Genomic DNA, 15,635 nt, shown 5'->3' with positions numbered 1-15,635 from the left:
CTGGGTTCCAATTCTGAAACCAGACTGTGCATTAAGTGGTGATTTTCTGCTGTTCTCCTTTCCATGCTTCCAGCCCTCGTGAGTCTGCCCCTGCAATCACTGCACGCTGCTTTCCTTCCTGAACACAGACACTTTCTGGGATGCTGAGCTAATGCATGAGGAGGTCCTGGTGCTCAGCAGCAGCTACACCACGCTGGGGAAAGCGCTGCTGATGTCTCAAGGACAAAGCACACACCAGACTGAAGGGACTCCTGCATTACTGAGAGTACTTCACTTCAAAACACCCTTTCTCTTGGGATGAAACCAAATTTCCATCACCACGTTATCCTTCAATATTTACTTACTTTGGGTGCTTGCTGCCATATCAGGAGACGCTGTAATTTTAACAACCAGCAACGTATTCCTTGGATGGGAGAAGCAACTCGTAGGGCATACAGCGTTGTGCTGCCACGGCATGTCAGTGCTGACACCCACCCCAACATAAGCCAGAGGAGAACCAGCGCTGCGGACACCACCTATACACTACATGCATTGCCTAAAGGCAAGCGTGTACCACCCTACGGAGCTAACAGTATTCTGGATGCTTTTTAGACACCCACAAAGTCTCAGAATGGAAGAGATTACAGTCTGTAGACATAAGTAAAAGCCCAAAGCTTCTTCGTCTGAAAGAGTAATTATTTGTCTGACTTGAGAACTTCTGCTGTTACTCATTACTAGAGTATATGAGCACATTTCAGACTAAATCAGTGGGAATAGAAAACTCTCCGGTCGTGGCAATTTTGAGACTCCCTACTTAGTGGCTGAACAAATACGTTCTTTGCATCTATAAAGATTTTTTATTTCATCTGAGAGCAGGCCACTATCCGTTCTTAATGTTCACAAGGACAGTAAGGTCCAGTTAAAAATCTGTGCTTGTATTAAGCTGAAGTAGCAACAATGTAACATCAATTAATTTGTCAGTAGAGGGAATGAGCACAGAGGGCCTACAAATGCACAATGCACTGGTTTTAAATACTCATTTCTGTTGCAACCTTTGCAGCTGCCAGATATGCACTGAGTTCACCTTGATGTTGCAAGCAAATAAAGCAGAAACTCCTTACAGATAATTATGGCAGCAATAGGAAAAGCAAACAATGAACCACCCGAGCAAAAGGCAGCTGTAAATGATGAAAACCATCCCAGGCTACCTGTGGCTAGTCAGGAAAATTTAAGAAAGGTGAGAACTCTAAGAAGGGGGTAGGCTGATACCTTCTACTGGATTGGGAACCCCTGCATTTTCTGGGGGAACCTCCCTGACATTTAAGCCACCTACTTCTTTATTTCCACTCCAGCTACAAGGAGATCTCTAAGCATCCCTGATACAAAGAACTTACGAATTTAGCAGCATACAACCTATTGCACTAAATACAGCTCTTACCAGCAGTAGGAGTCAAACCACTTGTCCCACATTCCATCTTCATTAAGCACGTCCACCCAGGGGAGAAGCACAGAAGACTTCAGCAGACATAAGCAGCAACCTGAAAATGTCAAACACTTACCATGAGGAGACATGACCTCCTGTTTTAGCGGCTCCTCACGTGCCTTGGGCAGGAGTGCTTTGCCGTAGGGGTCCTTGGAATCTCAGAGTGGAAAGGGAAGGTTTTCCCTCCTGCTCAAATAGCCCCACAACTTGCTTAGCTATGGAAACACCTCCCACCCCAAAGAAGTGGTCCAGGCAGTGAAAAATGGGTCACTTTGTTCACTGAATGTTTTCTGCTTTCCTGGCCACTTGCCACCCTTGCAAACACAATGAGAGACAGGAAACTCTTCAGACTTGTGGGAATGACAGGTTTTTTGGGGGACTTATCTCAAAAAAGCAGGGCTTAGTTCTGCTCTCGGTTACATCTGTGTGACTCATTTGACATTTCTTCTACTGTCACCTCCAGAACATTGAGACAGGTAACGAGCTCATGAACTGCCAGTCTCTGCCTTGTCACAATGAAGAAGCAAACAAATAGAATATTTAGACAGTCTACCACATTGATCTTGAGACTAAATCTGTATTGCACACAGACTTTGAGAAGCAAGGGGAATTTCATAGAATCATACAATCATTTCAGTTGGAAGAGACCCTCAGGATCATTGAGTCCAACCATAACCTAGACCTAGATAAAATCATTTGCAGTCTTTCCATACGGGAGGTGCGAGCTGGTCTGCAAATGTCAGGGAGCAGAACGAGCAGGGCTGCTCCCTGAGGGAAGACAGGCCAGGAGGGACCTCACAGCCAGGGCCCAGCATCCCACAGTGCCAAGAACAGACCTGGAGATGGCAGGCAGGTCCAATCAAGAGTCTAGACCACAAGGCAACAATCACAGTGATGAGGCAGGCCCAAGGTGAACTCAGGCAGCCAAGCCACAAGTCAGGGTTAAGGATCAGGTCCAGTGACAGCGAAGGAGATCCACAAAAACAAGGCAGAGTTTAGGTCAAGCCAGGAAGTCAGTCTGCAAGTTAGGTCTAGAGCAAAGTAGTTTATGACTATGGCTGTAGGTCAGCCCCCCATTAACACAGCTCTGGCATGGAAAGACTGAATCATAGAATCATTTCAATTGGAAGAGACCCTCAGGATCATCGAGTTCAACCATAACCTAACCTAACTCTGTCACTAAACTGTGCCCCTAAGAACCGTGTCTAAATGCCTTTTAAACACCTCCAGGGATGGTGACTCCATCACTTCCCTGGGCAGCCTGTTCCAATGCCTGGCAACCCTTTTCATGAATAATCTTTTCCTAATATCCAATCTGAACCTTCCCTGGTGCAACTTGAGGCCATTTCCTCTTGTCCTATCACTTGCTACTTGGGAGAAGAGCCCAACCCCCTCCATGCTACAACCTCCTTTCAGGCAGTTGCAGACAGCGATCAGGTCTCCCCTCAGCCTCCTTTTCTCCAGGCTGAACAGCCCCAGTTCCCTCAGCCACTCCATGTCAGACTTGTGCCCCAGACCCCTCACCAGCTTCGTCACCCTCCTCTGCACTCTCTCTAGTGTTTCAATGTCCTTCTTGTGATGAGGGGCCCAAAACTGAACACAGGATTCAAGGTGGGGCCTCACCAGTGCTGAGTATAGGGGGATGATCACTGCCCTGGTCCTGCTGGCCACACTATTCCTGACACAAGCCAGGATGCTGTTGGCCTTTTCAGGTACCTGGGCACACTGCTGGCTCATGTTCAGCTGCTGTCAATCAACACCCCCAGATCCCTCTCTGCCAGGCAGCTTTCCAGCCACTCTTCCCCGAGCCTGTAGCACTGTCTGGGGTTGTTGTGACACAAGTGCAGGACTCGGCATCTGGCCTTGTTAAACCTCATAAAATTGGCCTCAGCCCAATGATCCAGCTGGTTCAGATCCCTCTGTTTGGCCTTCCGACCCTCCAGCAGATCAACACTCCCTCCCAACTTGGTGTCATCTGCAAAGGTACTGAGGGTGAACTCGATCCTCTCATCCAGATCATTGAAAAAGAGATTAAACAGAACTGGCCTCAATACTGAGCCCTGGGGAACACCACTCGTGACTGGCCACCAACTGGATTTGGCTCCGTTCACCACAACTCTTCGGGCCTGGCCCTCCAACCAGTTCTTGATCCATCACAGAGTGCACCCATCCAGGTCATGAGCTGCCAGCTTCTCCAGGAGAATGCTGTAGGATACAGTGTCAAAGGCTTTACTGAAGTCTAAGTACACCACATCCACAGCTTTCCCTCATCTAGTAGTTGGGTCACCTTGTCATAGAAGGAGATCAGGTTGGTCAAACAGGACCAGCCGTACATAAACACATGTTGACTGGGCCTGATCATATGGTTCTCTTGTATGTGCCGTGTGATGTTACTCAAGATCATCTGCTCCATAACCTTGCCTGGCACCGAGGTCAGACTGACAGGTCCGAAGTTCCCCAGATCCGGGGAACTTCCTTTCGGCCCTTCTTGTAGATGGGCTTCATGTTAGCCAACTTCCAGTCAACTGGCACCTTCTCAGTTAGTCGAGATTGCTGATAGATAATGGGAAGTGGCTTAGTGATCACCTCTGCCAGCTCCCTCAGCACCTTCGGGTGTATCACATCTGACACCATAGACTTGTGGGTATTTAAGTGGTGTATCAGGTGGCTAACCATTTCCCCTTGAATCTGGCCCAGGGCTGAGCTACAACAGAGCTCTGGAGCCCATGGGTGTGGTTGAAGGCCCCAGGTGAGGTTGTTCAGGGCCATTAAGGCCCATTAGTGCTCTCAGGAACCTGACAGCAAAAAATACAGATGTTTTTGTGCATTTGTTTTTATTTTTTGTTTCATGTTTGTGAAATTACTTAGGGCATCACACAACGACCTATTCAAATAAATGCAAAGATCTGCATTGGTTGTCTAGTAGTCCCAACAGAGATACTAGAATGAGCATGAAGACGCAATAAAGTGTACAAGTGTTCCTTAAGTCAGCCCTACCTGGTTGAGGTTGAGATGCTGTGGGTAATCACATGGGGAAGCTTGTGTCATCTCCATATCCGAGTGACAGATAAAAGATTTCTGAGAACTGACTCAAGCCTTGTTTGCATGGAATCACTGCACACCTTCTTTGTAGCAGATGTACTACTACATATACACCTTATCAGTGTGGGTAGTAAAGCAATAATCTGACACGCCAACTCTACTGGAGTCACAAACAGAATCAGCGTGTTGGCTCATCCTTGTTTGAAAATGAGTATTAGCATTTTTGTGAGTGTTACTGTCATCACTGATTAATTGGAAAAATGAGCCATGACGGTGAGCTAGCAGAGGTTCCTCAATATGAAAAGGTACATCATACCACAGGGAGAAAATCACTGGCCCTTACAAAAAACATTCACTGTCTCAAGGGGTAAAAATAGTAGCCCAATTAGAGGAGTACAGTAGACATTATCCCCTCCCGGAACATAATCCTGAAGTGTGATAAAATGTTATTTCACCCAGACATTCTGAAACATTCAGTTCTGACACGGTGGGAGATCCTTTTCAGCAGCCTTGATCTGGTATTGCATTTAACATGACCTGGGGGCTTCAGGGCATTTAAAGCCCAACTGTGGGGAACATGAACTTAGCCATGTTCACATTGACAAGCATAAGTAGGGATATGACCCTTCTTTTGCAATCACATGGCTCTACTTCCTCCTGTCTAAAAAGAAAACAGTAGAAGCACATTCCTACTGCACAAGTTTATTTCTGGGCTCTGTTCTTCATAAGTGATACTATACTCATATCCAAGCACGACAACCAAAAAATAAATAAACCATCTAAAATGTACATGGATGGTCTTGTTCTCCAGACAGTATGTGATGTTCAGAAGGACTGAGAAATGGCGACATCAAACTCATGACCTTCCTTTACAACTAGCTGCAGAGTTCCTCTGAGGTCCAACTATAAAATTCTGTTCCCTCCCTGAACCCTGCTGAGTTCTTGTGTTTCACAGGGGAGCTTTGCCTTCTGTGGAAGAAAACACTTCCTTCTGCCACTTCTGTATTTGCAGCTCTCAAATCTCTGAGCATTGAGGAGGAGAGCTAAATAAGACAATGTGATTTATTTTCCTTAGCTAGACAGAAAGCATGGCCTGAATGAAACATAAGGGCTTCAGACGTGCTTAACAACCATCAGTCACTGCTTTCAATGGACGTGCAGCTCTTTTTAAAACAGGGACTGTTTCCACAAAGTTCATCATCTGAAGACCAAACCCTCAAAAACTTAACCCTAATTGTGAACATCTTCTCAAAACTTCCCTCTACCATTTTAAGTTGGTCTGACACCTTTCACCATCCCCACCTGCCCCCCCACCATTGCTGACTTTCTGCTGCTGGGTGTAATTTAATTTCTCAGCAACACCTGGGGGCCAGTGGGAATACGTGGACTCTGTTGGCACTCACTGGGGAAGGCTTGCAAAGACAGAAGTGAGTGTCCCAGTCACTCCACACAAATGCTGATAATAGCTACACATCAGCCCACACCATTGTGTATCTCTCAGGACTATCTGCATCTATCAACCAAAACTGCTGAGTTTCGTGCCAGAAGTCCGGGCCTTGGAGGAAGACCGTGAGAGCTACCAGAGATAAAGAAATCTTGAAATCTGAATGCTACCTACCTTCTCTTTATCTAATTGTATCAAGAAAGGTTTCATGGAGAGAGCCTGACTCACTTCTTACACTTGCTAATTAAACCTTGTTTCAGCAGTAATTCAGTGTTAATACTCCTCCCTTATGTTTCCCGAAGAACCAGTAAAGGCCTCCATAAGAAAAGCTCCGAGGAAACTCACCTGGGATGGGACTGAGCAAGTTTCTGACAAACAAAAAATAATGGCCAAACCCAGGAATGGTTTCTCCTGAGAACAGCCCAAAGCCTGGCAAATGTAACACCCACCTGGTCCTTAGAAACCCAGGTCAGACGCTCAATGTGGGCTCCTGAGGGCATGGACCGCAGCTTGTCTTCTCCTCCTCCAGCACCTGCCAGCACCACTGTCTGTTGGGCTTGTTAAGGCTGGCCTCATGCTGGCTGTATGGGGAAAAAAGAAATTAAAAGGTCTCAGGTTAGTCTTGGAGTATATTGAGAACTATAATCCGAAATACTGGTATGAGATGGAGAACCGTTTCCTGTAAAGTCCTGGTTAAGACACAGGACTATTTTGAGGAGCCAGGTGATGAGGAGACAGACATGACTCAATCACTATGCCCTTTCAAGGATGCTCATCTGCTCCCCGCTTGGCCAGCTGGTTTCAGTCGTGTGGGCACACACAAAACAAGCTGTGCCCCTCTTCCCTCCCACCCTTTCATCAGCCCAGCCCTGCCTGAGCCCCTGTGGCAGGGCACCCACAAAAGAAAGGAATTTGTCCCTATAGTTGCTGAGGTCCAGGGACAGCCTGACCCAAACCAGCCCAGGAGATCATGGGTTTGCTTCTTGCTCTGCTCTGTGGAAAACCAGATGCACATTCACGCAATCACAGCAAGAGGTGGATCCTGGGAGATGTTTTACACCAGAGTGGTCTGCCCCTGAATGAGTAGGCTTCAGAATAAACAGATGCGATGTCAGATATGCTGTGGTCATAATTAATCAGTTGCAATTACTGTTCAGATATATTCATGTCTCATTTGGCCATCAGCACCAAAAGCATGAAAGGACTCCCTTAGCATAGTCAGTGTTATTTTATTGTTATGGATTAAATAAGGCATAACAACACAAGGGAGTATTTGCAGGGAAGGGCTTGAGACTTGGGGAGGATTACAGTTTTGTTCCCAGCTTTACCACAGACCTCAGCTGTGACTTGGAGCGAATCACTTAATTTTCACCCTGTACAATAGGGATTCTCCCTTCTCTTTGTTACTTTTATCAGTTTAGGGAAGAGTCTCTGACAATGTGCAGGCATCTAACAGCCAGCACACAGGCACCTTAAATGAGTTAAGGGCTTTGAGATGCTTCTGTAATAGTATGAAAAAATTCTGTTTGATAGATGAATTATATTGTTCTGCCTCATAAACACGTTCACTTGTATAACATTAAGCAAGATATTTTTTTCTTAGCTGTTTGATGCAGAAAAATATCACGTTAGCATACTGAGAACTAGAAAGATCTACTGAATGGGCACCCACATTTGTGAACCAAGTAGAGATGGACTGAGAACATTCTTCTGAAGTTCCTCTTAGTTCCTCACCAACCACAGTGAGCCACGGGGATTGGACACTGGGACAGCATGTGAAAATCTGAGCCAACTGAGCCCCTCTTCAGAGAACAGTAGATACCACTCAAATATTTTGCCAGTGTTAAACACAAGAAGGCCATACTGTCTCAGCTAGATGAGAGAGTCATAGAATGATTTGGGTTGGAAGGCACCTTCAAAGCCCATCCAGTCCAACCCCCTGCAATGAGCAGGGACATCTTCAACCAGATCAGGTTGCTCAGAGCCCCGTCCAGCCTGGCCTGGGATGTCTCCAGGGATGGGGCATCTGCCACCTCTCTGGGCAACCTGGGCCAGTGTTTCACCACCCTCATTGTAAAAAATTTCTTCCTCACATCTAACCTGAATCTCCCCTCTTCTATTTAAAACCTTAAAACCATCACCCCTTCTCCTGTTGTAACACGCCCTTCTAAAAAGTCTGTCCCCAAAGGGCCGGTCACATACAAAGGTTGCCTCTACCAGCCTGCTCCACAACTGGGTGAGAACTAAAATAAACCCTTCTGAGCTCTTGCTGATTTTGCCAGCAGCAACCTCCCATGGCCTGTCCTTAATTATCAAGACCATCTCATCTTCGTCGGGATTTGGAGACGGACACAAACTGACCTGCATTTAATGTGTGTTGTTACAGCCCACCGTCACTCCAGCACAGCTGAATGTGCAGGTTCTGACTCAGAAGAATATTTTTATTTCAGCCATGCACAGGGGTTCTCTATGAAATAAAACCCTGTAACTCCAAATAACTCTTTGTTAACTTCAAAGCCCTGGCAAGAGCTTTGGAGCTGACAAGACAGGCTGTGAGCTGGCAGCTGGGACTACCGGGCTGACAAAGAAGCCTCCTGGACACACTTACCGTATAAACAAGAAAGGTCAGATCATTCTCCTATGGAATATGATCCTGATACCGCTTACCCATGGGGTACCTATTGAGTTACATGGACTGGCATGACCCAACCTCTGCGTGGGAGCGTGAAGAGAGCTCTACACACCAGGTTCTTCTTCTGTAGACCTTGCAGAGCAAAGCCTGATTGATGGTATAGCTTTCTAGTGACAGCGCACAGAAAATACCTCCGGCCATGCCCTTCACTGAAAAGGTGAACACAGCCCTTCGCCCTCCTGAGAGAGCAATCAACACCTCGGGGCCCTGGCTCAGCTAACCCAGCAGCTGGCAAAAGCCACAGGAGCAGGAGAAAAGCAACAGTGAGCTGCTTCTCCAAGTCTGGTGTCTCTCAGGGCCACTTCCCAGCAGAACGAGGACAACCAAAAGGACTCTGCATCATATAATCTTTAGCTTTTCTGTCGGTATCGTTGTGCTGCCCTGATTTCAGAAAAGGTATTAAACACTGTCAGAGTGTAAAGCATGTTTTAATAATAAAACAATTATTATCCCCTTATGATGTAGGAATATAATAGGTTTTTAATGTGTTGAATTAAACACTATCTCTTTCAATAACTGTGTTGCTAAAGCTACGCTCTATAATTTATTAAGAATGGAAGAAAATTTGGTGTTGAGGATCAAAACTAAGCACTACAACAAACGTGTTGCAAAGAGGCAGAGGTTGTGGAGTCTCCTTCCCTGGAGACATTCAAACCCGCCTGGACATGTTCCTGTGCGACCTCACCTAGGCGTTCCTGCTCCAGCAGGGGGATTGGACTGGATGATCTTTCGAGGTCCCTTCCAATCCCAAACATACTGTGATACTGTGATATTAGGGTTGGGCTTGATGATCTTGAGGATCTCTTCCAATCCAGATGATTCTATGACTCTATGATCCCCTGCCATTCCCATGGATTGGCAATACGCTGCTCTCACTCTCCCTCTCTGCAAGGAGGTAGGACCTGCCTCAACTACCGGCACCCAAAGACAGGGATCACCATACTTGCTATACATTTAAGCAAAGACAAGCACGCTGGTGCCAGAGCTTGGCAATATTAACTCTCCGCCGGTGCATCTCACTGGGGGAGCTCAGAAAAGAGCAGGAACGCTGGTGAAGTGCAGTGACACGGAGGTGAGGTGAGCCAATGGACCTGTAACACCACCAGGTCTCCATGTTATCAGAGGGGAAAAAATATCAAGTACAGATTGCAAAATGTGCCTCCCACAGACAGAGTCACTGATAAACGATCTTCAAATATCGCTGTTCAAATAACATTTGAATCATCCTCTGACTCAGTGATCAATGAACGACGGGTGACAGAAATACCAACAGTCAGCTAAGACAGCAGAAAATGTTTTAAAAAAAAGGCAGTCAGCAAGGTGTGGCATTCGCAGCTTAGTCTTTGGTGAACTGGGTCGGAAAATTACCGAAGAAGTCACTGTTCTGGATAAATCCTCTATAAAACTATAACAGTGGAGCTTACAGTAGAAAATGTTCATTGGCTGTTTTGCAGTCAATGGTAATTCTTAAAATGGGAGAGCATTTATACTTTGCTCTGTCCAGTTTCTCCTAAACTTTATGTGCTTCTCTGGCACTTTTCCATTTTCTCGCTCTTGATTAAAGAGCACTGAGAATCTCTCTCAAAATAGCAGTGAGAATCAAATTACATCTGCTCCAAAAGGAGGAAGGATAGTAAGAAAATGAGGAGAAAACTTTGGTAAACATTGCTTAGGTGTATCATTTAGGGCTTTGCTAGAAGAACTTCCTCTTCAATGAGTTAAAAATGAAATGTTAAAAATCGCTGTCCTATGGAGAAATCCACACAACTGCTGGCTCAAATCAGTGGCTTCCCACTTGCCTGATAGGAAAAACCAAAGTTTTTCAGTAAATGTCTAAACAGATATAAATGTCCATGACAAGAGTTACCCATTTCTGTCATTGCCCAAGACGACCAGACATGACATTTTTTTCATTTTACAGAAGGAGTCTTAGTGACACCATTTGGCCATATGCAAGCAAGTCTGAAAGACTTTAATTAATAAAAGCCCAACATAAGCAATCAGTCCACTCCAACCAAACCCAGCCAGATTTTAAACACCCCTCCTGGTGGACTTAGGTGTGCATTTCTGTAGCGAAACAAAAGCTGCTGATCTTTGGAAGCACTGAATAAAACCACTCCCATTTGCATTGTAAGACGTTTTGAGGATAAAATATGACTTATGCAATTAAAAGTTTTCCATGGTTAGGCCAAAGTAGTACCAGAAGTCAGTGGCAAACCAGGAATTTAACCTCTGAGCGCTTGTCCAGCTCTTTAACCTCCTGACAACCTTACCCCCCTGCCTGAGGAAGCCAGGGCAAAGTCTGGAAGATACATGAGGGAATCGTGACTGTATGGACTAGACCAGACACACCACCAGCCACTGCTGACACGTGGTCCCTGGCAATGGGCAGGAGGACACCTGAGATACTTCCCAAACGGGGCATTTGGGACTATCTCCAAGGCACCCGCACAGGGCGCCCAACAGGACCCTCACACAGAGAAATAACAAACTCCACAGTGAAAGATTTTCATTTGTCCTGGTGCTACTGTGAACTGACAGAGGAGCTCTGCCCTCCTCACACCACCAGCCCGATGAAAAGCCATCAAGCACCCGTGACAAGGTGGCAGCCTTTCAGAAAATGGGCTGTGACACCTTGGCTTTTGACAGGGACAGTGAAAGCGAAATCAGCAGCCTTTGAGGCTTGAAAAAACCACACAGCTTGCAAAGACTTAGTGAGGAAGGTGGTCTCAGCCCCACGCCAGGGCTCAGCAGACGTGGTGCTCCCCCAGCTGCGGCCGCAGCCTCCAGCTTGGTCGATGACTCGATCTCTCCGTGCCCGGGCTGGGCCGAGGCGAGAGGAGTGGGCAGTGAGCTCATCTCCCCCTCTCTCAGTTTCCCCCCATCCGCCCCGCATGAGGTGACGTGAGGACAAGCCGATGAACACACACGGGGCTCTTCGATCCCGCGGTGATAAGCACCCGAACGGCCCCGCAGACACAAGAGAAGCAGCAGCTGCCAGACCCGAGCTCACATCCAGACCCCTGCAAGAGCTCTGCCATGGCTTTTAAAGGACCTGTTCTCTTGGGGCCGATTTGTTTATTCCCGTCCCCTCCCCATCCAATATGTTATCTTTACATCGCGAAGTTTATTTCTGAACATGTCAACACACTTCTGAAAAGGTCAGACACATGATGGTGCGCGGGGAGGCGCAGACACAGCTGCATTCCTGGAAATCACGATTTTGAAGGGTTTTCACAGGAAAGTCTGACACAGCAGCTGGGTTGGCAGACACACGTAGGCGAGCCACCATCTTCCCCCTTTTGTTATCACTCCCATTTCTTTTCTGTGCTTTGCATGAAAAATCTGAGGGTTGCTTCTAAGTATAGGTTCTGCTGGCTTTGTTTGAAAGCCTGCCATAGCTCTCAGACATGATAACATCAGCAGGGTGCTAGCTGAACTATATTTATCGATGTATTTCATAAAGGAAAAACTTAAGTGGTTTCGGAGTTTAGGTATTTTCTTCCTTTCTTTTCATTGCAGCAGACAGCTTAGTTCTCTTATTTACCGGATGTCATCCTGACAAGTTAGATATTAAAAGATGTGTTCACAGGCAACAATGCTTTGGATAAACAACTTGTGCTTGAATGAGACTTTGGAAATGCTGTTATTCAGGTGTTTTTGGGTTGTTTGTTTGTTTTGGAAAATAACTAAAGAAGAAACTCCTTTCGTCCTTTGGTTCCTCTCATCCCTCAGCCTGAGCCTTGACCTGCAGCTCCCAGGGTGTCTATCACTGCGATACCCCCCCAGCAAAGCCGACTGATGGCCAGAGATTGCTGTCTGCTCCCACCAGGAGCTGTGACAGTGCCTGACCAGCGCCTTTGAACCAGGGACTGCCAAGTAGAGCTGTTCAATACAGTGAGACAGTGAAATCAGCCTTTAAGACAATAAAACAAGCAATACGCTTTTCCAGATGGCAAACATACACCAGGCAGGTCATAGGTCCTGTTAGGTACCTGGAGATGGCCCAGAGACACGTCTGCTCCTTCCTTCACAGGTCCCTGCATGGCAGGGGATGTCTTTCTCCAAACCTGTGTAATCATTTGGTCCCCAGGTGTCCAGCCTGATGGAGAACAGCAGCGTGGAGGATGACAGAGGGATCCCCAACACCACCATTTCCCCCATTAACGCACAGTCCTGCCCCACTCCAGGCACCCAGGGAGCAGCAGTGGGAAAGGCTGGAGAAGAACCGGTGGGTCTCTGCTCTGGGTCTTCAGGCACAGAAGCACAACCACCCCTCACTCCAAAAACCACGGCAAAATGAACATCACAGGTCTCCACTGCCACACCTCTACTTGTCAGCCACGTCCCACCAGGAAGGCAGAGCTCAAAACAACAGGGAAACCGCTCCCCCGGGGAGAGGTGACAGATAAGAGTGTGCTGAAACGCAGGCATCCGACTTGTCTGGTACATCAGCACGTCAGGGCGACAGCGCTGATGAAACGTCTGCCGACGGGACGGTGAGAGGAGCCGGGTTTAGCTCTGTGCACCACACTGCTGGGTCCTCATCCCGAGCTCCCGAACGCCTCCTGGCAGGGGATGACCAAGAGCAGCCACGTTTGCTGCCTGTGGAGCGTGGAGCACCCCTGGGCCCGGTACCGGGGTCCCCCACAACCGCTCTGCTTCGAGCAACCACTCCCATCATTGCCCATTCCTCACCAGGTATTTTGTTGTATGTTTAACATTAGATCCAAAAAAGTCCAAGGAAATAAATCCTGACGACAACAAATTACAAGCATAAATGTTTGCTCTGTCAGCCTTGGAATTTCTCCGCTCCAAATGGTAACAAAATCGACCCCATCCATCGGGAAGGAACAATGTAGAAATGGCAGAAAGTTAGGGATTTTTTTCACAACAATATTCTGATTTGCTGTGCATGAAAAGATCCCTCGAAAGTTCAAATATTTGACAAATCGCAGCCTAACCACCAGACCATCTGTGGAAAATTTTAAAGACGTACCCATGAAAACGTTCACAGTTATTCAGAAACATATCATTCACAATTTCAAAACATTTACAAGCTGTACGTGGAGTGATTAATTCAGTGGGAGGGAAGGGTCTGGATGAAACCCAGCAGTGTGTGGGCAGGAAATGTACCACAGCTTTTCATCTAGAGGCCGGTGTTAGTGCATTAACCCGTATTTTTTCTAATTCCCACCTCTCATTTGTGAGGACGAGTGGTGCTGGCCCACTTGGCTGCCGTTGCCATCCCAGACACACCAACGGTGCTGAATGCTGCCCGGGGACAAGGACACGCTGTGTGTGACAGGAGACGCTTACTGAATATCAGACGCTTGGGCTGATGCTCACCGAATCGGTGCTCTGTGTGAGGATGGAGCCACAGCAACACATCCGATCACAACAGCAAGAGTATAAACTGTTCCCAAGTCAGTCAGTCACATCACATTCCCCTAAATCACGCCTTTAAGTCACAACTTGGAAAGTTAGGGAATGACACGGGAGATACCGTATCTTAAACCTGATGAGTCTCAACTTTGAATAAAAGTCAACCAGCTGACTGCAAATACAAAAATACACCTTCATGCTTTTCTTTCTACTGTTGACTTTAATGCAGCTCTTCACCTTTCATTTATACCTCTGAATGTTGTCATGTTGCACCTCCCAAATGATCACCTCTAAAAGGGGGAGAAAATGATTTCGGTATAATTTTATCCCTCTGGAGTATAGATATTTGATAAATACATGTTGCCTTTGCATTGTCAATGATAGCTCACCCCCTTTTAAAGTAATCCCTATCCCCCAGTTTCTATGTATAGCACCCACTCTCAGATGTTTAAAGAGCGAGACTCAATGTTTGCCATGATTTCAGACTTATCTTTGGCAAACAAGGAATTGACTCCAGTATAATCCCCAAAAGGAATATATCTGTCCTTCCAAAATCCACATTCAGCCTGGCTGCCGTTGTAGTAAGAAATTCAGGTCCAAATCACATGGTCTTAAAAATTGCAATTTAACCTTGAGTTCACTCACTCTCAGCTTATCTCTTAGAGGATCCTCTAGCCTTAGGACCTCAAGAGTTTTTACACCAAAAAGAAAACAGAAGTAACCATATGGTAAATTGCTGTCCCCTGTAACTAGAAAATCTGTAGATTGTATAAGAGCTGGGAGGATGGGAGGGGGAATGAATATAAATGTATATAAATTTACTTAACCATCTATCTGTAGCTGTCACAGTATAAAATCCCTCTCTACTACTGCTCAATGGCACGCCTACATAGAAATCATTTTACCTTTTTGTGCCTCTCTTTAACCACAGAAATTGGGGAACACTTAACTTCCTTACAACTGAATTGCTATCCTTTGGGATTAATTCAGCATCACATCTGAGACCATTTAAATTACAGTGTAAATGAAGAAAGTTCCTGCTCGCAAGAGCTCACTATGTCCATACCCGTGGAGACAGCCAGTAGGTGCGAAAAACAAAAAGGGGCATGGGATGGATGGAGGTAACAACAATGAAATGATAAAGCTGCAGTAACTATTACAATGCATCATTAAAATTAAATGAACTGAGCTTAGATTGAGGAAGTGTCACTAAGCTCCACCCAGTTTGATGGATACAGTTGTTTCCATAGCAACAAATTAGTTTCAATAAAAAGTAAAAAACAAACCTAATAAAGCCAGGCAAAGATGTGACACATACAAAATATGGCATGGGCCTATAAAAGTTTTATCGCTGCTTGTTTGGCGTAACCTGCATAATTCACCAGTGTTTCTGCTGCTCATATGTATTGCGGTCATGGCTGTGAAATTTTACGGCCTCCTCACAGCCTGGCAAATCCTCTATTGATTTGTCTCTTGCAGACACACCAAGGGGAAAACGTGGAAGTGCGAAGTCCCAGAGGCACTGCCTCTCCTCTCACAACCTGCTGCTGCATGGAAGAATGACCTCAAGTTAAACAGGATTGTGGTACGTGTCTCCTTCTGCTTGTCGC

General features: G+C 46.3%; 1 long non-coding RNA gene across 1 annotated transcript in view; it reads right to left on the bottom strand.

Moving 5' to 3' along the window:
• Positions 1-1,432: 1,432 nt before the first annotated feature.
• Positions 1,433-15,635, bottom strand: part of LOC139827699 (uncharacterized) — a 155,126-nt gene continuing 140,923 nt past the window's right edge. Inside the window, exons 2-3 of the long non-coding RNA XR_011738614.1 lie at positions 6,398-6,529; positions 1,433-1,517 (exon numbers count right to left, since the gene is read on the bottom strand). This is a non-coding gene — a long non-coding RNA (uncharacterized lncRNA). The remainder of the gene's footprint in view (positions 1,518-6,397; positions 6,530-15,635) is intronic.

The sequence above is a fragment of the Patagioenas fasciata genome, chromosome 3 (assembly GCF_037038585.1).
Source record: "Patagioenas fasciata isolate bPatFas1 chromosome 3, bPatFas1.hap1, whole genome shotgun sequence".
Lineage (NCBI taxonomy): Eukaryota > Metazoa > Chordata > Aves > Columbiformes > Columbidae > Patagioenas > Patagioenas fasciata.
The sequence above is the reverse complement of the archived record's forward strand: the minus strand, read 5'-3'. Positions and strand labels throughout refer to the sequence as shown.